The sequence below is a fragment of the Acinonyx jubatus genome, chromosome E2 (assembly GCF_027475565.1).
Source record: "Acinonyx jubatus isolate Ajub_Pintada_27869175 chromosome E2, VMU_Ajub_asm_v1.0, whole genome shotgun sequence".
NCBI classification, from domain to species: domain Eukaryota; kingdom Metazoa; phylum Chordata; class Mammalia; order Carnivora; family Felidae; genus Acinonyx; species Acinonyx jubatus.
In genome coordinates, this window is record NC_069396.1 from 40,451,106 (window position 1) to 40,478,354 (window position 27,249).

At 50.1% G+C, this 27,249-nt stretch overlaps 1 long non-coding RNA gene across 2 annotated transcripts; it reads right to left on the bottom strand.

The window, feature by feature from the left end:
* Positions 1-2,331: 2,331 nt before the first annotated feature.
* LOC113595358 (uncharacterized) lies at positions 2,332-26,099 on the bottom strand. Of its 2 annotated transcripts, XR_008293696.1 has the most exons (4): positions 25,994-26,099; positions 20,926-20,978; positions 10,766-10,836; positions 2,332-10,532 (listed from the first exon to the last, which is right to left on the bottom strand). It is a non-coding gene; the product is annotated as an uncharacterized LOC113595358 (long non-coding RNA). The 2 variants fall into 2 exon arrangements; XR_003415859.2 differs by lacking the exon at positions 20,926-20,978.
* Between the last annotated feature and the right edge of the window lie 1,150 nt (positions 26,100-27,249).

Here is a 27,249-nt window from a genome sequence, read left to right on the forward strand (position 1 = left end):
CTCCCCCAGCTGATACCTCTGCTATCACAGAGACCTTATGACCAGCTGATGGAGAAGGAAAAGGTATGAGCTCCGTTCTCAGATCAGTATGTGAATATAAGCTTCAAATATACCACTGGTGCACCACAGTCCCACTTAGTGATGGCCTCAAAAGACAGCAGGAAGGGAGATACTTCCCAACAGCCTGAGATTTAGGTGGTGAACCTGGTAATTCACTCTGTAGATGAGGAAAAAGTGGCTTGACCTAGTACTATATATAGAATCATGGACAGGGGTGAATGGCTTGGTTGGTCGGTCAAGAGGCCTGGGAGGAAAACAATTGGGAGACTATGGAGAAAGGGATCAGGAAGAGAGACATACGGGTGGATCTATGGGACAGCACAGAGTGTGAGGATATTCGTATTGCATGATAATGCCCACCAGGAAGCATAAAAGCAGCACTAAGCAACCAAGTAGAATGAATGACTGAGCCAGGAGATGTCAGCCAGCCTCTGAATGGAGCAGAGACATGATCGTGCAAAGATTATGTATGGGCCCAATATCATGGGATCCCATTTCTCTAAGACAAATCTAGCCACTACCACTGCCAAATGTCCGACTTGCCAGCAACAGAGACCAATGTTGAATCCTTGACATGGCATTATATCACAAGAGAGTTAACCATCCACTTAGGGGTAACTTGATTACGTTGTACTGTGTCTACCCTGAAAGAGGTAGTGATTCAATTTAACCAGAATTGACACATATTCTGGATAAAAGTTCGCCTTTCCTGTCTCCACAGGGCTTCAGCTAGTGCCAGTATCCAAGGGTTTACATGAATACTGGATCTCACGTAATGTGAGCAGACCATGGGATTCACTGGTCCTTTCAATTACGACACCACAGGGGCACCTGGGGGTCTCAGCTGGTTAAGTGCCTGACTTCAGCTCAGGTCATGACCTCGAGGTTTGTGGGTTCGGGTCCCACGTCAGGCTCTGTGCTGACAGCTTGGGGTCTGGGGCCTGCTTCAGATTCTGTGCTCTCCCTCTCTCTGCCCCTTTCCTGCTCTCTCTCTCTCTCTCTCAAAAATACATAAACATTTTTTTTTAAAAATTCAATTACCACAGCTCAAAGGAAGTTGCTGGCTTGACAGAGGAATAGAATGGCCCTTTGAAGTTTCAGTCCAGGCACCAGCTTGGAGGTGGCATCCTAAAAGAATAGGATGCCCCTCTCCAGAATTCAATCTCCACTCTAAAATATTGAAAATTATACGATTCTGTTTCTCCAACAGGTAGCATACCTGGGGTCAGGAACCAAAGGCGGAAGTCCCTCTTAATGGGGGGCATGAACTTGGGGAATTTGTGCTTGCTGTCGCTGTGACTCTAAGCCCACTGTATCTAGAGGTCCTGATTCCCAGATCAGGAACTCTTCGACCAGAGAACTTGGCAAGAGTCCCATTACATTTTTAGCTCTTATTGTCACCTGTTTATTTAGGCTTCCTATGCTAAGCATCAGCAAGGAAGGAGAGGAGGATCTAGGATTGTTGTTACATGATATGCAGGCAGCCAGCTGATCCAGAGAACATCTCTTGTCACCAGAGCCCTACCTTGGAAACAGATGGATAAATGCAGCAGCTGTGGCTGGAAATGGGTGTGGTGACTGAAGGGCCATTCCCTTTAGAGATGGTCATTGCACAAGGTGAGTCACTCAGACCAATAGGAGTGCTGGCCAAGGAGAAGAATAATGGGTGGTAGAAGGCAGATATGATAAGTGACAGAAGTGGCCAAAGACCAGCTTCAGTGGTGGGGATTGTAGCTTGTCCCACTCTCTTCTCTTCTAAGTGTCCCCTGGCAGAGAGACCAGGAAAGATCCTGGAAGAGCTGTTTATAAAACACACTCTATGAAACAGGTAGATCTGCATGACACGAGGGGTGGACTGTCGTGGTCTGTGTGTGATTTACTCTCTCCCACTCCTGAGAGTATTGGTGGCCGACAGCGCTTAGCTGGGTTCCCCTTTTGGAAGCTGTCCTCTTGCTTGGAACTTCCCCAAGCTTTTTCCAAGATTGTACCCTTTCCCAACAGGCAGCTTATATCCAGTGACTGGCTGGTGGGATGAGAGGAGTGGTATAAGGACATTCCTACAGAGCCATTCCAGCTCCAGAATGCTCCAGCGGATTTGCTGAGACCTCTGTTGCAACTATATTATGGTTTAACTTTTCCCTCTGCCCAACATTGCCCTCCTTACCCTTTACAGGTGTTGTTCCCTAAGAGCACTCCCCCAGTGAACACTCTACACACAAACCTCCGAATCTCAGAAGATGCTTCCTGGGAAACCCAACTTAGGACAAATTCTCATTTTAAAATACAGACCTGTTTGCATTACCATGTGTATATATACACACACTTGCCTAAACTATTCTTACTTCCTGTTCTGCTGAGGACAAAGACCAAATGTCTTACCCTGGACCATAAAATTCTGTTTGGTCTGCGACCCACCAACTCATTTCTGTAGCTCCTTTTTATACACATCTCCTCTCTGCTCTCTGTGTTCTGGCTGCACTGATCTTCCTTGGGTTCCCGAGTTATGACACGCTTTCTCTTGCCCCAGAGTCTTTGTACGTGCTGATTCCGTTGCACCGAAGGGTCTTCTGTTCTATGCGTCCTTCAAACTTCAAACCAAACATCTCAAGAAGCCCTCAATCTTCTTTGGTCTTCCCTCATGACACTTTTTAGTTTGAATTATATGTTGGTGTCATCATCTGACTGTTGTTTATTTTGCCCATCGTTATAGCACCAGCATCTAGCACAAAACCTAACTCGTAGCCGACAATAAACATCTGTTAAATTAAGACACCAATTCCACATTAAACGAGATTCAAACCTAATACACCAATGCAGCCTTTGTCACTGGAGGCCGTCTTGCACAGGTAGTTTCCCTGCCTGGTGACTTAACAGATAATCCCGGGGCCTAGTACCTAGCAGGCGCTCTATAAATAGTACCTGAATTTATGTTTGCATCTTAAGCAGTTAGTACATATTTCTGGTTTTGGGTTTTTTTTCCTGTTAGACTGTGAGCTCCTTGAGGGAAGGAGCTCCATCTTATCTAAACGCTAAGCAAGGGGCTGGACAAATGTTGATTGAATGAAATCCTCAGGAAGCGTGAAGGTAAGCATCTGCCTATTGTGAGATGACCCTTGGTTTCTACTTCTTCCGGACAGTCAATATCACGGAGGCACACACAGTGCTAACACGGGGTCCAAGTGTGCTGATCAGTTCATATTGGGAAGCCTCTTCTTTCTTAGCAGAACTACCCTGGCCTTCACTCTGCCAAACTGACACGTTTTTCAGATCGGTCTCGGCTCCCACAGACGCTGCAGGACGGCCCCACCACAGGGCCAGGGAACTCAAATGCTCACTGGGCTGAGTGTGACAAGAGTGAGACGGCCCCATCCAAGGAGGCACCAAGGACTCACACAGGATACGGGTCCGGTGTGGCTAGATATTCGGATTTGTCAAAAGAATGCAAAACTGGGCTTATATGGGACTCTCTCCATTTTATATTTATCCTCAATGTTAAAAAAGAAAGAAAAAAAAAAGAAAAAGAGGACAAAAAAAGACATTGCGCTCTCCAGATAAAATAAGCCCACAGAAGAGCCAAGTTCATGGGCTTTGGCAAGCTCTGGGTTGGAAGTCAGAATAGGCAGCCTCTCTGATCTTGCTGGAAGACCAGCCAGAGCTCCAGGAATACCCATGTCTCAGTTTCCCCATCTGTCAAATGAGCCGATTGGGCCAGATGTTCCAGCTGTCCTATCCCGGGTGTCCTTCTGAACCCTGCTCTTTCTCTCACCTCTGAACAAGTCATGTTCATTTGCAGTTTGAAGCCAGCAAGGAGAAAGGTATTTCGCCAGAATTTCCATTTCTTTGAAGGGCTAATTACAAAAGACAGGGGGGAAACGGCACACCATGCTCGCTTTCACATCTCATTGCATTTACTCGGCTTTATTACTAATTCTTTGTTCATATAATTTTCCACCCTGGGATCTGCATTTTTGTCTAGTTACCCCAAGTCAGGAAACCCGCCTGAACGCAGGCGGCCCCGATCACCTCCTCCGGTGTTCGTGGATTTTCAAGCGATAAGATAAGCTTCCTGAGCAAAGTGCTTCTCCGAAGAGCATGCTGTCCAAGGACGAAGCTGCAACCAGCGGCAATCCGAAGGGCAGCTGGGGGACGTGCTCCCACGGTCACAGAGACCCCCTGCTTCCATCCGGGACCCACAGACGCCGGCAGGAGGCCTGTCCTCTAGAAGGGCCTATACAAAGAGCGGGAGGAGACACACATTGCTGCCAGAATCATCCCACATCTGCTCTGGGCTGGCACCTGACGTTTTCTCGTGGAAATGTCCAGCCTCCCCCGCAGATCTTCACCCGGGAAGCCGCACATGGGGACACGCCAGCCCCGGCCACCTGCACTCGGCAGCAAGCGAAACCAAGCCTGGGGTTCCGGAAACGCATCTCCAGTTACTTTGCACGAATTCAGGAAACAGGTCCCCAAAGAAGCAAGAGACGGAAAGTACAGGAAATGTGCACACATTCACCATGAAATACCAACCCAAAGGACAAACTCGGTAATCCCACCAATGATGTTCCGAACCCGTGATGGCTAGCAGCCGACAAATACCCGCAGACCTCAATCCATTTTTATTGTATTCAGGCTGCAGGGTTGTATTTCCTGCCTCCCCTTAGCACCACACATACAGTGTACTTGAAAACAAAAATCTATAATATTGATCCCGCAATGTCACCACAATTATTCTTTTGAAACAGCCATTGAAAACAAATTACATCTGCACTGCCTTTTCATCCGCCCGCTGCAAGTGAGCAATGCTCACGGTGGCCTCCAGCACTGGGGCGTTAGCACTGTGTCACTGCCGACAGGACAGCCTAGGGAAAAGCGGTGGGGGAGGGGGCGGCCAGGACGAAAACCAGATCAAAGGGCCATTTTCGGAGGGCACAGGGCCTGCCCGGCCCAGCATCTAGGAGGCGTCCGGACCCGGTGCGGCCGCAAACGCGGTGAATCTGAAAAATCCTGGGTCTGCTTATCGGGGCCGGGGACTCCTCCCGGCTCAGTAAACCAAACGCCGTCGTCGGACTGATTAAATTGACAGAGGTTTAACCAAGGCCTCATTTTCGGATACTCAGTTTAAAATCTAATGACAACAAGTATTATTTTGAAGCAACGTGGTCTCCACCAGATGGCACATAATTCTATTGACAAATGGAAGCATCCTTCCTGGAACAGCGGCCTTTAAAGCAGGAGAGAGGCCCACACCCCCCGTCCTTACACCCCCAAATCCCAACAGACACTGGGATGATCCACCCAAAAGGTGGAAAGGGGTGTCCTCCTTCCCAGCAAGCTGCACTCCAGGAGTCTCGAGAGACCCACAGCGTCCCCCGCCTTCGAGCCATATTGGTAAGGCCTGCTGCAGACATGGTGTCCTGGCCTCAAACGAGATCATGACCCCCTCCGAAACCTGCCAGCCAGGTGCCCTGGGTACGTCTGCCGTTGGGGGCCTGCCTGTTTGTTTTCAACTGTCATACTTGGAAAAATTCTCCCCGCGCAGTAATTAAATTCCATGCCACCGAGCGGTGGGCAAAGGGAAATTCTTTTGTTAAGGTTTGACCACACAAGTCACAGTGGTGGCTCTTGCAGGCGGGAAGTGATAACTTTGGAGCATTAAAAAAACCAATAGCCTTGTTGACACGGACATGGGAACCTAACCCCTGAAGCCTCCTGGTATGACGCATTGATTTTCCTGTCCGTGTACAGTTCTAAAGCCATCCATTCTGCATGGTCAGGACTCAAAGGGCCAGAGAGAGGAAAAAAATCTGTTCTCTCTGCTGTACCTCCAGGCAAAGTTGAGAAATAAATTCTACGTTTTGAGAGATGATTTGTTCAAGCCATGTTTAAGAGAATGTGATTGCATTAAAAAGGGAAAAAATATTTTGTTGCCCTGACCCTCACAACCTGTAGCCACTGACCCTCATGCAAAATCTTGACATCACAAACCCAGCCTAGAAGGGTACGGAGAGCGAGGGGGCTGTGGAGGGCCTCGGAAATTGGGGAGCCTATTTATTATTGCCCAAATAATATCGCCAAGCTGTCGGAAAACCGCTCACATAAGCCTGTTCTGTCCGCCTGTCGTTCTTCGGGTCCTTCTGCCACTATTATTTTGCAAGATCTGCCATTCTTCCCCGTTGGAGGGCCCCTCGTGATATTACTATGCTCCTGCTTGCTTTCTGATCCTCCTTCCGCAGATGGAACAGGCCAGCCTGACCCACTCTTCAGGGTCTGCCTGAGAGCGGTCCCCAGCCACACACCTCGCCCCGTCCCCATGTGCGGTGGGGCTGCTGACAGCCGGGCAGCAAAGGGCGCCCCCACCAGCCTCCCGTCTCCTCCTCCCGTGCACCCCGGGGCCCTCATTCAAAAATGCCTCCGTGTCACCAAAACGCCTCCCCGTTCTTGCCCGTGACAGGGGGTGGTATACTCTGGGTGATGGAGAGAGAGGCCAGGCTCCGGGGAGATTTGCTGAGACACTGCAGGGGACTCCGTGTGCAGCCGGTCTCACACGTTCAGTACTTTTTTGAGTGTTTAGCTATTTCAGTTCCAAATAAAGCAAGCCTCAGTGCCGGTCAGGAGGCAGAGCTCATAGAAGTGGAAGACGAGTGTTCGAGCTGCAAATTTGCAGTGCTATTCTGCGAAGCATTACACACATCATTTCCTGGTGCAGAGGAATATTGAGCTATTTCAGTGAAGCCAAAAAGGAAAGACCGAAATCGTGTAATTTCCCTGACCTAGACAGAACTACGGACTGAATACAGAAATAGAAAATGCTAAAGTGAATGTTCTTACAAGGTTTGTCTACATAAACATAGACTCCACATATCCCAAGTGTATGCAATGTGAACTCAATCTCAGCATGCACGCACACCACTGAAAGTCATAAACCCAGTCACACAAAACATCCCTACCGGATGATTCCGTCTTGCCAGACCTATAGAAGTATTCTTAAATTAGGTTGGTGTGAATGTGTGCGTATATTTATTATTAAAATACTTACTGTTCTGCCTTTTGAAGTAGATGGACAAATGATTTAGGAGTGGGAATAGACTAGAAACAAAATTAATGCAAATAATGTGTTGATTTTTTTTTTAGCTTGATTAGCCAAGCCAATGGAAAATTCTAGAAAACGTATACAATTATTTTAACTGTCACAGGCTGGCAATTGTAATTGACATGATTTGTACGAGATGCAGTGTAATAACTGAATATATTAAAAAAAAATCTCATGCCTTGATTACCAGGAGAACATTACTAGTGCCACAATATTATTAACAACACAATTATCGTGGCATCCCTAGGATACGCTCTTAGCACTTCAATGCATTAGTGAACCTTTGCTAACGAAGAAAAAATTAAAGTACAGCAAATTTCAAAGCACCAGTTGTACCCAATATCATTAAAAATTTATAAAACTTCCCCTGAACATGACAAGTGTTTGGTTTAAATGAAGATCAGCCACAAGGAGAAAGCAGAAACCTTGTTACCCTTTGTCTCCTTCCCTACCCTATCTCTCTGCCTCTCTCTTTCTCACAGACCTCCCCCAACCGGCACCACCTCAATCCAGCTGAAATATGTAACCATTACAGAGTGACAGCTTGACACACAATGACCCGTCAGAACATTCATCTCTCAATGTTTTATTTTAGTGAGGGGCCAAACTGCAGAAAAAATAAGCAAGTTGTTTCAAGGCTTGGAAGGAGATCAAACATTTCTGGCATCCCCACTTACCAGACCTTTGATTTACAATGGGCTTGTCAGAGCCCGATTAGACAGTGTGTGGTTAAAAACCTACAGAGGCTCCTCTGTGCCCCAGCCCAGCGCCATGTCCCCCACAGAGAGCATCCCTTTGTTCCCGGAACCAGCCAGCCAGGCTTAGGCACAGAACTTTGCACCCTTGCAAGAGGGCCGGGCAGCATGCGTGAAAGCCAGTCTCGCTGCAATTAAATCCCTTTCCCCAAGGGGAAGAGGAAGAGAGAGAGCAAAGAGGGGAATGGAGAGAGAGGGTGCCGCCCGAACTCCTTCTGCCATTTTCTCTCTACCTCTCCCTTCCAAGTCAAAAGTCATCATCTTCCTCCAGGAGAAAACATACCCAGAGATTGCTACCACCAGTGAGCTTTCTCAACCTTATTCAAATGGAAACACTCAGCTTAAAAGAAAGAAAAAAAAAAAAATGAGTTGGACCAAAAGTGCAGGTGTTTAAAATATGTTCGCGGTATTACGATTTTTGCTAGTAATTACAACTATGAAAATGGCTGGAAATATATTGTTTCAATTTGTATGGAGAACAATTGCAGAGAGAGAGAGAGAGAGAGAGAGAGAGAGAGAGAGAGGCATGATCTGTGCCTGGCATTGGAACGTGTAATTCCTTAACCCTATATGGCAGCACAGGGCTCGCTGGAGCAAATTATGAATACATGTGTTTGGAGAGCTTGAGTAGTAAATTTGGGTTTTGTGCATCCGTAACAATGCAATCTGACATGTGTGATTTATGGAATATTAAGTTAATACAGTATTATGAAATTAGCTTAATGTACTAAAGCTGTAATTTTAAAGTGAAAAACAATGCAGCCAGACGTAAACAATATCAACATTAGCATTTTGTGAAAGCTGAAACCAATTCACTCAAAACGTGTCTGGAGAGTCGTAGATTCACCTCGCCTAGACAGGCCCAAGTCTCAGGAAAGTTTTCAGACCCCAGGACAACGTCCCGAGCTCCGTGGGCCAAGCCGCTCAGTCTCAACCCAAAGCGGGGTGTGCCGGCCACAGGGGCCAAACCAGGGAGCCCGCACTACCACACCTCTGGGAAAATAGCCAGAAATTACCCCGAGCTCTTCAGAACAGAGGCAGGGCAAAGTCAAGGGACTCACTCTGCAACACCCTGGAAACAAACTCAGGAGAGAGAGGGCTGGGGTGTGAGACGCCATCCCAGAAACCTGGGGATCCAGAACCTGGAGTGAACGAGTGTGTGAGGCCAAGGAAATCTTATGGACTAAAAAGGGCAGAACTAGAAGCTCAGTTCTTCAGCTCCTTGGAGGAGCAGCCTACTTGTGACATGAAGGGGAGTCCAAAACCTTGGGGTTATATCAGCATAAGCCATCCCCAAGCCAGCCCAGGACTCATGGGAGGTGGGGGCTGAGCGAGTGCTGGAGGTTTCCTTCCCTAACTCTGGGCTGGGTGGACCGACTAGGGCCTGATGAGCATCCCCACTGGTTCCTGAACCTCCCCCGTTTACCTTCTCACTCTCCTGGGGCTAAGGACCAACTGAGATTTAGCAGAAATGGAGACTGGGGAACCGTGACTCCACACCAGACAGATGTCTGAAGAGCCAGGTTTCAAGATGGCGGGGAGAAAGAAACCCCTTAGAGAAGTTTACCATGGCTTTCTTAGCTTTCCATTGAGATTGCCGGAAAGGTCATGAACATAAGTGAATGGAAATGTCTGTAGCCCAGACGGGGCCCTTTGGGGCATTTTGCTTCCTTGGTCCAAGTGTCCTGCCCCTTGGTGAGCGTCAGGGTGGTAACCCAAACATAGATGTCCTCAAGCCTCGTGGAACTAGAATTAAGGCACTGGATCTGGGTTCACCGGGGCTTAAAAGGCATGCTTGTCCCAGTTTACTTAGAGTTCCAAGATTTGGGATTAAAGATAAGCCTGAACATCCTCCAGGGGTAGAGAACCACACATGTTGGTTCCGCCATTTTGATGAATACCAAACCTATCTGGTAAAGGACCAGATGCCAGGGACCACGCCCAGTCCACAGACAATAGGAGGCCAACTCTGATTAAATGCCCCATGAACTTTCTTGAAAGAGATCAGTCACCGAACCCCACTTTGGAGAGACCCGGTGTATACACATGTTTAAACATTGATACGAGGGTAAACATATATACACTGGGTTTCTTAACGGCATTTTCCTTCTAAAATTCCCGACATGTGGCTTAACGTGGTAATCGGGATTATTTCATTTATCAACATGTCACAGTGTCTTCCCATACCCGTAGTAAAAATAAAAGCATTCTACTTAAAAGAAATGAAAAGTATATGTCCAAGTTAGAGAATAAACAGTTGCCAGAGTTCACACTGGGGCAGATCAACTCTCAAGTCTCGCAGAGAGGTTTTGTGCCTCCTCTGTCTTGCAAAGGCATCTGGCTGTTTTCTCTTGGCTTGTTGGCTTTTATTTTTAAGATGCCCTACATTTGTTACAGGAGCCAGGGAGGCAAGAACTGAAAGCCAATACTAATGTTTTAATTCCATCAAGTACATTTCAATTCCCATTTTGCATTTTGCATTAGGAACCTAGACTCAGACAATCCTTCACAGCACCGTGGCTTGCGGTCGGGCACAGGGGCTTCACCTAACCTGACAAATGCTTATGCTTCACAGCACGAGGACAAACGGGGCTCAGAGTCAGGAACCCGCTCGCTGCTCTCTCTCCCTGCAAAGGGCAAACATATTGTCTGGTTACAATGTGTTTATAGAGAGAGGCCACCACATGTCTTACTCCTAATGTGAGTGCCTTTGGAGGCACCTTTTTGTGTTTCTCCTCCAAAATTCTTAATCTCCGGAATCACATAACCCTCCCCAAGAAAGCAAGGGGCTCTATCCCAACCTCAGAGCCAAGCAACCCAGCCCTTCTTCCCGACTCCCCATCTCCATAAGCACACTCACTCAGCTCCAGCGAGGGACCGTCTCTCTCCCCTCAGAGGACGGGAGTGACAAGGCAGGCAGCTTGCTCGATTCTGAAAGATGAACATGTTTCAAATGAAACAATTAAAATTAGTATACATCTGCTCCTGCCTCAAATTTTGTTGTTTTTTGGTCACCGCTTTAAAGCGGGCAATGCCCGTTTTCGTCACCTCTGATTATTTCTGCATCACGTGTCGATATATTTTAACTGGAAGAAAGAGAAGAGTAGCGGCAAACCCTGGCACAAAGGGTCAGACTTAAAGGTTTGCTAAATTCAAAGTCATGCAACTTAAAAAAAAAGAAAAGAAAATCACACAAATAAACAATGAAAACTGCACACAGCGTACAAAAGTATGCACGCAATTTGTGTGTGTGTGTGTGTGTGTGTGTGTGTGTGTAAAACAGATAGGCTTTCTGAATGCTTCCTAGTCTAATAACACTTTAAAAAAAAAAAATGAGACTAGGAGCGCCTGGGTGGCTCAGTTGGTTGAGTGTCTGACTTCGGCTCAGGTCATGACCTCGCGGTTTCTGAGTTCGAGCCCCGCGTCGGGCTCTGAGCTGACAGCTCGGAGCCTGGAGCCTGCTTCGGGTTCTGTGTCTCCCTCTCTCTCTCTGCCCCTCCCCAGCTCATGCACTCTCTCTCTTTCTCTATCTCTCTCTCTTTCTCAAAGACAAATAAATAAACTTAAAATAAATAAATAAAATCAGAATATATGCTTTGAGTTCTAAAAAGCAGTCTCTCAGTGAACTTTTTCAAAACCAGTCCTCACCTTCCAACTTCCGTCACACAGTATCCTTGCTAATCTCGCCGGGGGTTAATAATTCAGCCCCAGAGCTGTCAGCCATATAGGAGAAAATTCTTTCTTACAATCTGTCCCTCAATCACAAGCAACGGGACTATATGGGTTGACCTGTTCTATGATATTGGTGGCTCGGAGGGGAGAAGCAACGGGAAGAAAAATTGTCTAAACAGGCTAACCATCCCCAGACCCGGGCTGTGGGCTCTTTGCAGCCAGCAGGTGCGTGGACCCCATTCTCGCTCCCCACTTAGCAAATTATGTATAAACAAATTAACTTCCTGGGCTGGTTCCCTCTGAATTACTCCCTGGTCTCGGCGTGGTTTTCCATCAGGACAAACCTTTTCCTTTCCCTTATGCACCAGCAAACATACTGATACAATTTAAAGGTCATGTTCTTTTCAAACTGACAGAGCCCTCCAAAGTTTTGACGAGAGGCCCTCCAAGCCTCACACCCCTACAGGCGGAAAGGAATTAAGTAAAGCATCACTTGGTGGAAGCTCAATCATGTGAACTGATTAGAAAATGCATCCGGGGAAGGGGCCTCCGCAAGGTGACGGCAGCTCATCTCGAAAGGAGATGTCACACGGCGAGGCAGAGAGCCCCCAACACCGGGCTGGGGGAGCCACCTGAGGGTCAATGAAGATATAATGACCTCCCCGCGAAAAGCCTCTTCTTTCCCAAATCCCCAACGAACACCACCTCATCGGCCTCACCTTTTTATTCGGTCCAACTTTACCCCAAACCCGAGACTGAATTAACGGCGTCGTGTCTTAACCGCCAAAGGACATTTGCTTGATAACTGAGGAATCACCAGGAGTATGGATTCTGCATACATGTGCATTGTGTGTAGACATTGATATGTTTATTTGCAGTCGTGTTTGTGTTATCAGGGGACAGGCAGTTTGTGATGTTTTTTTTTCTTTTTTATCTGTCCCTGGAACAAAAAAAAAAACCTGGCACTGTGTCGTTGATGTTATCAGCAGACGCTGTGCCCTGGGAATCTAACCAATGGTGTTGCGCTCTCTTCTGGTATTACTATTTTTGTTACTGTTATTATTATTTGACATTTTTGCTTTGATGACTTTGTTCTTCAACCGAAACCTGCCGAGGATCACTGAGACATAACTGTGCTTGATGGTCAAAGAGGTTCCTAACGCTCTCTGTCCTAACCGGTGTGGCATGGTGACATTATCGTCCTATCGTGGAGACTGGGGACCTTGAGCGAGGCCTTGGATTTCTTGCACACCCCCTAACCCAAGGTGGCCTCCCCTCCAAGGTCTATCCCTCTGGATTCTTCTGAGGGTCTCTGTGTAACTCCAGGCTTTATCTTTAGGGGGAAAGACCAGCCCACCTCCAAACACCCACCGAGAACTGAAATAATTTATCCCAGAGGAAAAAGAAAATGGTTTTGTTGTGATTGCACACACATCCTCAAAGTCAGCCCCAAGCTTGTTAGATTTTTACTGGAATGACTTTCCTTTTGAAGTTTCCCTCCTGGTTTAATTGATGCACATAAATGCACAGCCTTGGCTGCCCCTGTCATGGAAGGCTGGGGCTGGAATCCTGGAATCCAGTCATCAAATAGGTTGTCCTTGTCACTGTTCCCTTGACTTCATACCGCTTGTCTTTCCAAAATGAAGCACCCCCTTCCCTCTCTCCGCCACAGACATGAGCTGCCCCAACCCTCGCCCACTTCCTCCAGCTGCCCATGCCTCCCTTACCAGACCTGCCCTCCCGGTCTCCTTCCTACTGATGCCCCTCAGCCGTCACAGCCTGAGACATGTGTGCTGTGGGTCCAGAGCCACCCTGCAGGACACAGGGAAGACTTCCCAGAGCAGGTGGTGGTTGAATTCAATCTCGGATGAAGGCATGCATTATTAGCAGCACAGTCACTGTGGACCGCTTGTTCAGAAAACGTAAGAAAAAAAGCACTGAGGTTCTCATGAAAACCATACTCCATGTTCTTACAATCTGGCCATCCGAACATTGCCTATCATACCTTCACTCGGTCTTATTTGGGGGCGGGGGAATGGGGCGGAGAGGGTAGCCAATTAAAGTGAACCAAATAATCAATCAGCATCCATTAATCAACCTTTATAACCAAGCACTCGCAGCTATTGGCTGGAGATGCAAACAGAAAATACCTTTCCGCTCCCTAGGAGATCAGTGAGAGCAAGACACATTAACTGCCCGGCCTTTCTGGAAGTCCTGCGGGTTGACAGAAACTGATACTAAGCACCCGAGGGTCAGAGCAAAGGCAGCAAAGATTGGGGCCCCCATATCTTCGTTTGGTCTCATTCCTAAATGCCCATGTCCCGTTGCCACACTAGTAACCGACGCAGAAAAGGATCGTGAAATACGCTGGGAACGACGCAGTCGGGCCTCAGACCCGAGGACTCTTGTCCTCGTGAGAAGGGCTTCAGCTCAAAGAGGATCAAGGTGTTTCGTACCCGTGGGCTCTTCTGCGTCCTTGCTAAATCTGTCTTCCTCCATTTCTGGAGGGAACTTCAAAATCTGCATGGCTCCTCACATTTGCCAGGAAGGGAAGGAATCCAAGACCTTGAAATAGCGGAGGCTCTCTCCCTCATTTAAAACTTTCGTTCCTGGAAGAAGTTTAAGGATGTTGTATAAATGTTTTAAAGACGTGATGCAGAGGCATAGCCTGCTCCCTTCTCCTCTGGGGAGTCCGTCCTGTTCTCTGAAGACATCAGGCCTGTGGGTCAAGCAGGGCCAGTCATGACACCCTTGCAACTGTGCCCAGGACAGGGCTGTCTGTCAACTGGAATGGGGGGAGGGGTGGACACAGGTCAGCATGCCCCAGAGATTGGGGGAGGGACACAGGTCAGCGTGCCCCAGAGATTGGGGGAGGGGGGACACAGGTCAGCTTGCCCCAGACAATAGGGAGGGACACAGGTCAGCTTGCCCCAGAGGGACCTTACAGACAATAAACACAGGCTACAAGGGTTTTATATTTTCAACCTTGTACTACTCTTTTACTGTCAACAACCACGTTTGAGAATACTTCTCTTTTTTTAATTGTTTTTAATGTTTATTTATTTTTGAGAGAGAGAGAGAGAGACAGACTGTGAGCGGGGGAGGGGCAAAGAGAGGGGGAGACACAGAATCCGAAGCAGGCTCCAGGCTCTGAGCAGTCAGCACACAGCCCGACGTGGGACTTGAACTCATAAACTGTGAGATCATGACCTGAGCTGAAGTCTGACGCTTAACCGACTGAGCCACCCAGGTGCCCTGAGAATACTTTTCATGGAACTTCTGTTGGCTGTTTTATGGCACCGTGCTTCGGGTGAGCCCGGACAAAGCGTTTGAGGGAAAATGTTCTCCGCTGTGTCCACGTGAAACAAGGACACCGACACCAGACCCTCTTGGTGCAGCTGGTTCGTCTGACCAACGATGGCAGCCCCCACTCCTCCGTGCCTCACGGCGCAAGGGCTGTTTCAGCCAAGAAGAAAGACCTCGCGGGGTCGCCCTGGCCTTGAAGTGGCTTCACTGAGCAGGCCCCACCGATGTGTCCGTACCTTGCAAGGCTGCTGGCCCGGGTCTGACCCTCAGCGCAGCAAAGTGCTGCGTGCTATTTATCTCACCCCCAGAGTCTGAGCACAAGTCCCCATGGTGCGTGTCTGGGGTCGGCCAGGATGGCCCATCAGAAACCCATGGTTCTGGTGCTTCAGGTTAGACCCTGCCTGTTCCCTCAAGGATAGAGCATCACTGAACTGGATGATATTTTCCTCTCCTGTGCCAAAGCAATAAAAGCCACTGGCCTGGGCTGTGTATCCTGCCTGTGCCGCTAACAAGACACATTCCTTTCTGTTCGTGGCAAGTAGTGTAAGTTTCTGTCTTATGTCACAATCTCTGACAAGTGTTCCAGCACAAAAACAGTATCTTGGCACCAGGAAAATGACCATCGCTTTAAAAGATGAAACTCTCAAGGACACCAAAAGGGTAAGAGCCGCGGGAGAAAAGCCAGCCCCTCCCATGCCCGAAGACCACCCTACAAATCACGTCGGAATTGTTCCGCTCTTATCAAACTCCCCGGGGTTCACACCAACCACTCGGCCCAGGGATGCTGTTTGGCAATTCCACACACGCTGAGGCCACAGCAAACTGATTGGAAAGCCAGACCGGGGACAACCTCTTTCCTTCTTCCACTTTTTATACTTCGTTTAATTCTGTTTTACTTCTGGATCTTCAAGAAGAATGAATTCTCCAGGCCCCCGGGTGGCTTTGTCGGTTAAGCGTCCGACTCCTGGTTTCATGACTCAAGTCGTGATTTCACAGTTCATGAGTTTGAGCCCCGACTTGGGCTCTGTGCCCACAGCACAGAGCCCGCTTAGGTTTCTCTCCTCCTCTCTCTGCCGCTCCCCTGCTCATGCTCGCTCTCTCTCTATCTCTCTCTCTCAAAATAAATAAACTTAAAAAAATAAAGAATGAATTCTCGGTGCAGGGTATCACTTCTCAGTTCGGAGCACAGAAGCCTTATGCCTCTGAAGTACCTTTCAGAGACAGCATTTCTGATGGGGGAAAAAATACAGTGGCTTTGAACTTCATCACATGGCCAACTTCCTTTTAAAAACACAACACAGGCTTGTTTAATAAACATGGCATCTATGAGCATAATATCTCAGAGAGGCACAGGGACGCCAGGCTGGCTCAGTCGGTAGAGTGTGCCACTCTTGACCTTGGGGTTGTGAGTTCAAGCCCCACGTTGTAGAGAGATTACCTAAAAATAAAATGTCTACAGGGGCGCCTGGGTGGCTCAGTCGGTTAAGCGTCCAACTTCGCTCAGGTCATGATCTCACAGTCCGTGGGTTCGAGCCCCGCGTTGAACCCAGTAAGAAAAACGTTAACTGAAAACTAGGGCTTATTTGTGTGTCGGAGCCCTGCATGTCACAGGGTGCTGGTGACCACCAGTCTAGAATCCACAACTATTTTACCATCAGAATCCAAGGAGAAGCCAAAGCTGAGCCTAGAAGGTTTTGTCCAGGCAACACCAACAACTCCAGCACTGGACCCTGCAGCCCCCTGAGTGTGGGCGGCTGAACATGAGACCCTCACACCTCACCATCACGCCCCTCAGTCTCCCTGACGGAGCTCAGCCTCCGAGCCTAGAAGGTGAACGCAAGTTTGAAAGTCAAAGTCTCTTTTGCAGAAGAACCGGCACTCTGAGCTAAAGTTCCGACTCAGTGCGCTGAGCCTTAGTGACATGGTGCATTGACAGGATGAGTGGTCATGAGTATCCCTGCTTTCAAAATTACCCACAACCCTTAGAGTTCAGATCAGAACATGGTTTGCTCTGTCTGGGCAGGAGCCAAGTTAGATCAAGTTCAAGGATCCTCCGAGGAGACTCAGGGCATGCAGGTAGCCTTGTTTGAGAGGCCATGCCGGGTCACCCAGCCACACCCACTGAGCAGGAGCCCCGGTACCCACCCAGCACACCATCCTTCTTTTCCTGTGACACCTACTCGGGGCACACGGCCTACTCCACCAGCCACGCCCAGAGCACGCCTGCCCCCCAGGTCTCTCATACCCAGAGCCAGACAGAGCAGGGCACACAAGGCTGTCACAAGGGCATTCCACGACCTGAAGTCCCAGATCCCCAGGGAAATGTGTTCCTGCCTTCCCTCTCTTGTTCCAGGACCCTCGCCAGTTACACACTCCCACCCGGGACAGCTTGAGCCCCAGGCCGGGGTATAATGGAGCCCTCGCCACTCTGCTCCCGCAGGGAGTCTCCCACCACCAGCAGAGCCAACTTCCGGCCCGGCACAGGCTCCAAGCCTTTTATAAACTGAAAATGAATGAGGCTCCCTTAAATAAGGGAAATGGGTGAAGGGATTCCAACTGCCCCTTCCCTGAAGAGCTTGAGCCGGGGAGGGGGGGGTGGTTCACTATGACAGTCCAGGCATTCAGCAGGCTTCCCTCAAGAGGGAGGGGGAGAGAAACCTGCCCGAACGACCATCCCCAGGAATCCTGGAAAAGGGAGAAAGGAGGATGTGCCTGGGCAAAGAACATTCCCAAAGGGTGGCAGACATGAAGACGGGGAAGGGGGCAGAGCAAGGAGACAGGTGTATGTATGTCTGTGTCTTTCAACCAGGCAGTTCAATCTCAGGTTATTTTATTTGACAAATAAAACCAAACTGCATATTTATGGACTAATGATGTGAGATATGGCTCTTTTATTCATACCCACTGCTGTTTAAAGACCAACTGTAAATATTCCTAAGACTTTTTGCAACTTGGTGTGGCACAGGTAGGCGGCCCTGAGCACAGCCTTGAGGCTCTGTTGATGATGGCACTGCCTCAAGGTCAAGGTCACAGTTTTATCACCTTTAGCAAAGTTGACTGCTGAGAGAGAACACCTCCTCTCAAAAAAAGTCACTCACTGCCAGATTCAGTGCTGGGCTTGGGGTTTGAGAGCCCACTGGAGCATGCTGGTCCCTGGTCCTGATGCTCAGCCATCACAAGGAGTCGGTGGCTGGGCCAGAGGGAGGCTGTGGCAAGATCATTCCACGCCAGAGCCGAAACATCTCCTCACTCCCCACCCCTTGCCATCACGCATGAGGGAAGTTTGTTAGCTCTTGGCCCAAAATGAGTTAAGGATATATGGTTGCAATCATCATGCCTTCTCTACCATCTGACTGAACCACATCTGACTCCAAAAAGTAGGAGCAAGGGAAAGAGGCCGGGTCACCCAAGGAGAAGAAGACAGTCCCTCTCTGTCTCTCCAGGGGCAGAGTGAGGATCCCCACTGGTCCGTGTATCCCACCCAGAGCACATATTGCTGGTGGGTGGGAGCGGGCCGAGGAGAAGGGTGACCCCGGAACTGAGCAGAGACGGTGCGGGTACCGGGGAGACACCTGCCATCAGACCTCAGGGGGCCGAGTGTGCTCTCTCCCAGGTCCCACCAGGTCTGGACGGTCGGAGCAGACCACGGGCTCAGGTGGCTGAGCCTGTCCACAGCGAGGGCATTAGAGGTGGGGAGGGGGCACACAAGGGAAGCCCCAGCCGGATCCCGTCTCAGGAGGGCCCCCTGAGTAAATGGAGTCACTATCACAGAAACACCACCTGCCGCGGGCCCCTGGGGGACATCTCCCAGCTTAGAGATGACCCAGAGCAGCCGTCACTCAAACAGAACCTCCACCTTGCAGAAAGCCCGCCACAGGCCAAGGGCCTGCTCAGGGTGCCCGGATCCCGGGGTCGGCGCGGACACAGGGCTCCACGCGGCACTTATCTGCAAGAAGTTGTCCCCAGCAGCAACTCCTGCTCACGGACGAGTGAATTCCTGATTGCCCGTGGTGAGAAAGACACACCTTCCCATTGGCTGTTTAGTGACAGCTCTGGATCCCGTGTGGGACGGGGCACATCTCGGAAAAGTTCAATTCCAGTGGGTGGAGAAGAGGAGACTTTCCCAGGGAGGGAGCAGCACAAGAAAGTCACAGGCGTGAGAGGCTAACAATGCAACCCGACCGTTGTTCCAGGTGCAAGGCCTTGCGCCACCCGGTTAGGCCTGCCTATCTGACTCCTCTCCAACCACCGCGGATGCGTTCTCTCAGCTTCCGTCACACCAGCTGCTCTGACCCCAGGGCCTTTGCCTGTGACTTGCCCCGCGTCAGGAATGCTCTTTTGTTAGGCCTTCCCTTGGCTGGCTTTCAGATCCCGAAAGCCTAAATAAAGCCGCCAGTCATATCCACCTGTGGTATTTTCTTTTCAGAGAGCACTTCCTGCTCTCTGAAATCAGCTTCTTTCTTTGTCTATTGGTTCCTCTCCTGCTCCCCCAAAGTCTACAGCCTCCACGAACGCAGGCATCTTGTGTGTTTTGTCCACCATCTTCAGAGACGAGGACAATGTCAGCTAAGGGTAAACCCTTCACAGCTAAGGAATATTTGGTGGGTGAGGGGAAGGCATAGTCTGGCCTCTCTGGGGCCTGGGCGCCCATCAGCGGAACCTATGGCTGTCCATCCTTCTTCAGAGTTGCGGAAACAGCATGGGAAACATAGCTCGGGTGGCTGGGAGCCAGCCAGGGCAGAGCCAATGGGTTCTGTGCAGAAAACACTAGTCATTTTCCGCTAGGGATGGTCCGGGCTTGCTTGCACAGAGGGTCCCTGAGACGCTGGAGCAGGGCCACTGGTGGTCACAGCGGAGAGGATGTTTGCACTCACTCCATTACAAGTGCTACAGAAGGTTCTGCCCAGGCATTGCTCCAGGGGTCTTTCAGCCGGGCCTCCAGGCACCAGATCCTTTGGGAAAACAGCCTGTGTCTTAGCTTCCCAGGGAACGCTGCCACACACGGCTCAGCCGGGGCCAAGGCGTGCTGCCTGCCACTGTGTCAACCCCACGGCACAGGGGCAGCGTGGCAGGGCCCAGGGTCACAGCCTCACAGAACTGGCATACACCCCGAATCCGTGCGAGGGCCAAGGGACCGATTCCCAGTGCCCATAAGAGCTTCCTGCAAGACTCTGGAACACGGGGGCCTGTTCAGAGGAGAAAGGTATTCCGGATGCAGAGAAAGACCCCACAAGAGAGACCACAGCTCTGCGTGTAAGCTGCCAACGGCCCGGGGGGACAGAGGAGGAGTGGCCTTGTGCATTCGCAGGGGGTCCCCGATGAAGGAGTCCACGACTCACAGGGACACCTGTTGGGTGAGGTGTCCGCCATGCCTCTCAGCCGCTGAGGAAGTGTTAAACCCAGATCTCTGGACCCAGGTTGAACCACTTACTAGGTTCAAATGATAGGACGTCTCAGTGAGCCGGTGTCCTAACCTAAAATACTGAGGCAGTCGCTACCTATGCCCGTGGATTGTTGAGAAGAGTGGACAAGGTCACCTACCTCAGGAGCTCGGCGATTCCTGGCCCTCAGTTTGTGTTCCGGGCTATTAGTGCTGCTTCTCCCCGGCACCTCGTGGGCCTGTCCTTCAGGGCCTGGCCAGCAGAAACCCCATGAGTCCCTAGATCTTTAGATCCTTAGCTCTAAAGCAGAAACCCCATGAGTCCCTAGACCTTTAGATCCTTAGCTCTAAAGCAGAAACCCCATGAGTCCTTAGATCTGAAGGGGGAGCCTGGCTGGACACACTGTGCCCTGGCTGAAGTTTCGGGACCCCCTGAGTCGTCCACTCTGCCCCTGTCCTGCCCCCGTCCCCTCTCACAACCTCCATGCCATGATCCTCCTCTGCATTACCACCCAGATAGGATTCTTGGCCCATTTCTTCTTCATTCCAGACAGTGGATGTCGGAGCCTCAAATAGCTTGCATCATGAGAAGCTGATATTCGAGGCCACATCAGAACATCAGAGATTTGGGCCACATAAGGACACAGAAAATACCCACTCACCAGGCTCTGCACAGCTGCTCCTCTCCCAAAAGGAGATTGGAAAGGGACGTCATCTATAGAAAGAACATTCCAGAATCACAATTATGTAAGGCTCCTTTGACCAAAGGGAGTCGGGTGCCGTAGGATGAGAGGGCCCTCCCTTCGTCTGTGCAGGAGAGAGACCAGGTAAAGCTCCTGGCCTCCCCTGCCAGGGAGGCACCGGCTCAGGAAGTTGGGGGTTTCCCTGAGGAGGCAGAAGATGAAGCGTCTGTGTTTTGTTTGAATTGATAATGATGTCAGTTTCTGTTATGGGCTCGTTACAACAAACCTGGGACGTATTAGCGGCTCTAATTGAATTTGGAAATAAGAAGGAGAGTTTTGAACTGTCTTGCAAACAGTGGATGCATGGGCCTCCGTGGTGACTGCCTACAGCATGAGACAGAGGGAGATGGGGACGTGGCGTCCCTCTCACCCGCCACTGGGCCCCCGAAGTGCACTAGGAGGTCCTGCTGGGCTCGTCGGGTTACAGAGGAAGATCAGACCAGGAGCGATTCCCAGAGAGGAGAAGCAGACCCGATGAGATGCAACCTTTTATCTTTTTATCCCAAACCAACAGCACAAGAACTGTTGACCGCCCAGCCCAAGCAGAGTCTCCTCCTGGGAACCCCACAGGGCCCCCAGTAGCCCTTGCCCCGTGACAGCCTGCCCCCTGTCAGCCTTGCCCTCCGGGAGGTGAGTTCATCAGCCCAGGACCTCCCTGCCACATCCTCCCAGAGCCCTCGCTGTCCAGCCCACGCCCTGACACAGGAAATCTAGAAAGTCCTTCCTTTTTGCCTCACCCTCTCCTTCTCCTCTCCACTTGCGTCCTCTACCCCACATTCTCATATCAACCCCTATGCAGCCCCTTCCAGAAAACCCTTGTGAATGATCCAGGATGTGTGTTTCTTTATTTACTCATGCCTGCAAAACCACATACAAATACACCGTGTGCACACATACTATGGGTTGGGGAGTGGGAGAGGAGTGACCAAATTTAGCAAATAAAAATACAGGACATACAGTTACGTTGGAATTTCAGACAACCAAATCATTTTTTAAGCTATTTTTAGATATTTACCGTTTGAAATTCAAATTCAAATTTACGGAGCATCCTGTTGTTTTTGTTTTTAATTTTTTAATGTTTATTCTTGAGAGAGAGAGAGAGAGCATGAGCAGAGGAGGGGCCGAGAGAGAGGGAGACAGAATCCAAAGCAGGCTCCAGGCTCCATGCTGTCAGCACAGAGCCCGATGTGGGGCTCGAACTCACAGACCATGAGACCATGACTTGAGCCGAAGTCGGAAGCTCAACTGAATGACCCCTGAGCATCCTGTGTTTTATCTAGCAGCCCTGGGCAGAGGGTGGTTTTATTCTTTTGTAAAATCTGACGACAGCGCTCACACACTTCTCTCTCAGGGCTCTGTGCATTTATCTCCAGGCCAACAGGTGCAGCTCTAGCACATTCTTTTTAATGGATGCATAATATTCCGCGGTGGGGGGTGTTCCTCGATCCCCAGGCGTCTGATCACCTCTACTTTCAGTTCACTGTCACGGTTGTTGCTTTAGTAAATCCCCACCCTTGGCCAAAGGGAGACAAGACAACATGATTGGCTCTGTCGTGCCTCCTTAAATTAGCTGTCACGGCAAAGTCAGATCACAAGTCCTGAGCAGGAGAACGCATGGCTCAGAGCAGCCAGCCCCCGTGAGACCCTGCGGCGACACGGGCGACCTGGGTGGGGAGGAGGGACAGCAAGGAACCCCCAGATGCCCCTTCCCAGCCGGGAGCATAACAATGGGGACGCTGAAATGCCTCGGGGCTCAAAGCCTGAAATGTGCTCAAAGGGAGAACCTCAGACCCACCCGTCTGCCAGAACCCACGCCGGCATAATTATTTTGCACGCACACCCCCGCCTCCCATCAGTCATATCTTTAACTTCATCCTTGCTGCTGAAAACACAAAAATAAAAAATACGTAGCAGCTCGGCTGACATTACAGCAACAGCATAAGCCTCATTTTACCAACCATTTAACTCCCTCTAAGGACCCCGCTCAGACACACGGGCACGTTGATGGGAGCTGTACAAAGGTCAGTGATTTGGAGGCTCTTTCCGACAATTTGCCAGGATTTTGGCATTTGTAAGCATCCATAGGACAGCTCTCTAGCAAGCTGACCTTGACAGCGAATGGGATAAATAAACCTTCAATTTACCCCCTCCAGCTCTCCGCGAGCCGGCCGGTCCCCACGGAGCCTTCACCTGTCCATATCGTTCAACTGCCTGCAACTTCCGACTGACGAACATCCACAGCTCCGCGGCCCAGTGACAAACACCATCTAACAGATAAGGCTTCTGGAAAGTCAAAGCCAATACTGCTTCCATTGAAAATTTAATGCCAGCTCCGTCTTTGCCCATCACTCTTCCGACTGTTGCACGTGTCCCAGGAGGCCCTTGAAGGTACAGCACTGCTCCATAACAGGTAATGACGTGGCATTTAATGATACTGTCCAAAGTGATCCCGGTCTTTGGGAAGTAATGTGCTCTCATGTACCAGATAAGCACCGCCGAACGCACCGAGCCGCCGTATCTTTCACGGCCCTGTCACCAGATACAATGTGACACATCCCCGGCCATCCTACCTGCCGCTCCTCCGACCCCGCCAGCAGACAAAACGCACACTTTCAGAGCAGAGCTCCAAAGCGTTAAGGGAATTCAGGCAAAAGGTAGGCTGGGAACGTGCCCGTAACGAAGAACCCACAGCTTCTTTAATACTTGAGCACTCTCGGAGTCGCTCCTAAAATCTGTGAATTATACCTCATTGAAAAGTGTCCTTAATCGACTCTGACATGTTCTATTGGAGGCAGAAAAAATGTTTCAGTATGATAGATAAGGTTAAAAATGTTACTACTCTGATCATTTACTCCAGTGCCTGGCAAAAAAACAAAAAACAAAAAACAAAAAAACTCTGCAGCCAAAAACCATTTACATCATTCATCAGATGCAACAGAGGTGGGGGGGGGGGGGTAGGGAAACACACACACACACACACACACACACACACACACACACACACCCTTATCTGACAGCCCATTTTAGCTGATGGGACAAAGTACGCATTTTCAATTTTTTGACAAAGTTATGTTGTTCACGTAGATAAGGAGAAGAACAACTGTCCCATTTCTACGGCACGCCAGAAGGCCTGGAAATGGGGCTTCAACTGTAATGTATCTGCAAGCCACGCAGAGCACAGCACACGGAGCAAACAGCACCTTCAGGCTGCAGACCAGATCGCGCATCACCCCTCTTCCCAGGGGCTTTGCACACAGCCCCAGAGCCCAGAGCCCCCCGCCGGGATGTGCCGCGTGCCTCCGCCACAAGGGCAAGACGTCCTCTCCCCAGTGCTCGCCCCGAGGAGTGGCCATGTGCAGAGGCTGCCAATAGAGAGGGCCTTTCACAGGCTGGTTTCTCACAGAAACACCAAGCCTCGCTGTTTGCTCTGCACTTTGGCTGGCACCGCTGGGTGCAGAGCTGGGTGGCCAAACCCCTCGAGTCCAGCACATCGTCCCGCGGGACCAGTCTCACGCAAATGAAACCTGGGAACGTTCTGGGCAAGGGCTTTCCAAGTCGTGTTAACTCTACGCCAGGTGTTCATCCAAACACCACCTTCTGCCGGACCACACAGGCATCTGCCTAGACAGACTCCGTGTTCTCCCACCGCAGTGACAAAGATCCCCAGCAGAGCCTAGGGACGACGAGTCTGAGTCCTAACCACCACGGATGGGGACGGCTCTCGGGCCCAAGGCCGTGCAGCTGCATGACCGTGGGCCGGCGCCTTCATCCATAAAGAGGAGGGGGCGAGAGTGGCAGCGGTAAAGACGTGCCAAGCACCATGCCCGATGCCCTGGTGACAGGAGCTGGTGACGCTTGGGACCGAGGGAACTTTCCCTCCAACTCTGACCGGTGAGCAGACGTGCTCGGAAACGCGCCACTAACATTCCGCTGGTTTGTCGAAAAGCAAGTCTCTTTTAAACCAGTCGTGGACAGGATCGTTCTCCAAAAAGACTCCTGCCCTGAGGGATTGAGGTTCATTGTAAACCTGGCAGAGACGCACCGGCTCAGGCCACATCCGGGGAAAAGAATCTCAGCAGAAGTTTTCCCTGTCAGGGTCAGTGGGACCAGGGAAAGCCAGGAAAAAGGTTACAGAGCCAACAGTGATTCAACAGTAAACCTCCCCGAGAGTGAGGGGAAACCACACAAAACCTGCAAATGTCGCTTCTTTCCAAATCCGTCATCCTGTGTAGCCAGCAAACTTCCTCCAGCAAAGAAACCACGTGGGCCACGGCCACATGGCTGGGCAGGGCTTGTGGGCATGTATGGTTTGCCTTGTGTGGCACACAAGTTTTTAAAAACGCTTGGGGCACCTGGGCAGCTCAGTCAGTTAAGCATCAGACTCTTGATTTCGGCTCAGGTCATCATCTCACGGTTCGTGGGATCGAGCCCCGAGTCAGGCTCTGCACTGGCAGCATGGAGTCTGCTTGGGATTCTCTCTCTCTCTCTTCCTCTCTCTCTGCCCCTCCTTTGCTCACATGTGCTCTCTCTCTCTCTCTCTCTCTCAAAAATAAACATTGAAAAAAATTTTATGCCATGATGAGCACCAGGTGATGTATGGAAAGTGTTGAATCACTATATTGTACATCTGAAACTAATATAAATAACACTGTATGTTAACCCTGCTGGAATGAAAACAAAATTTTTAAATAATAATAATAAAAATAATTAAAAGTTAAATTGAATTTTAAAAATTAAAAATAAAAATACTTCATCGGTTGCTATCGCAGATCTTCCCTGACGACCGTGTCCAACCTGAGAAGGACAGCGTTCCTTCGAGTCTACGGACTCGATGTAAGTGAGACCTCCCACCTGGTAGTGACCAGCATTTATAACCCAGTAACATTCAAAAATTGGGAAACACCACGTGAAAATATACCATTTTTATGAAAAACTTTTCTAGACCTACTCTTGCCTCTATGGAAAGCAGGAAGAACATTCTAGATACCTGGCCAGGATTCGCTGAGATGGTCGAAGTCACAGGAAACGTGAGGAACCATCATGGGCCAGGAGACACGATGGCTACCTTTCAGGTGGGATCCCGGACTGGCTCCAGGAACAGAGAAGGACGCTAGTGGGAAAACTAGAGGACTCCCAGTGAAATCAGGAGTGGAGAAGCAGTAATCGCTTCATGCCGGTATCTCAGTTTTGGCAAATGTGCCCCGGGAAGGTCAGCTGCTAACGTGAGGGGCGTGTGGGAATACCCTGTGTTACTTTCGCAACTTTTCTGTAGCTCTAAAGTTATTCCAGAGTAAAAAAATTCATTTAAGAGAAAAGTGAGAAGGGGAGCCTGGGTGGCTCCGTCAGTCAAGCATCCAACTCTGGGTTTTAGCTCATGTCATGATCTCATGGTTCCTAAGTTCAAGCGCACCACAGTGGCTCAGTGGCAGCTCTGTGGACCCCATTATACACGGTGATCCGTGGCCTCTTGCCAGGCTGTTCTCCACTGACACCGTCCCTCGTGGCCGGTGCAGGGCCACAGCTGATCAAGACTCCCCCCTCGCCCATCCCCTGCCCATCCTCAGGGCCACTGGGCCCACGAGAGAGGGCGATGCAGGGAGGACGGAGGGCTATGCTTGAATTCTCACGGGCTGTTGATTCCCAAATTCTCACCCGAAGGGCTTATTAAACCCCCAGCCCCAGCGTTTCTCATTCAGCATTCGTGAAGCCCACGAATGCTCATCTCCTGAAGGTCCCAGGCGCTTCCACTGCCAAGGCTGTGGGGTCACACTTTGAGAGCCACCATTACAGGCAATGAACACCATAGGCCAACATATTGACGGTTTGCTCTTACCCTTTCTAGGGAGCCCCCCAATAAAGAAAAACAGTAAGCAAACACTGAGATCTCGGGGTGGGGAGTGGGCTGGCCTGTTGCAAACGGGCAGGTGAGCTGCATTAGGTGGTTCCGTGGTCAAGAGAACCAAGTTGGGGGTCACCCAGACCACAGTTGAAGCCTGCCATCTCTGCCCACTGGCTGTAAGATCCTTCCCAATGGTGGGTCTCTGCCTCTGTGGGACTTGATTGCCTCACGTGCAGGACACAAATAATAAACCTTTGCAGGGTTCAACCTACTGCTCGTGGTCCCTGAGCTTGCCCTTCACCCCAGACATCCCTCTTGCCTCCAGATTCTTATAGCTAAAGCAGTGGGTATTTAACACTCAGATCTCTGAAGTTTTGCTTCTACCCCTCCCTCACGCCGCTTCC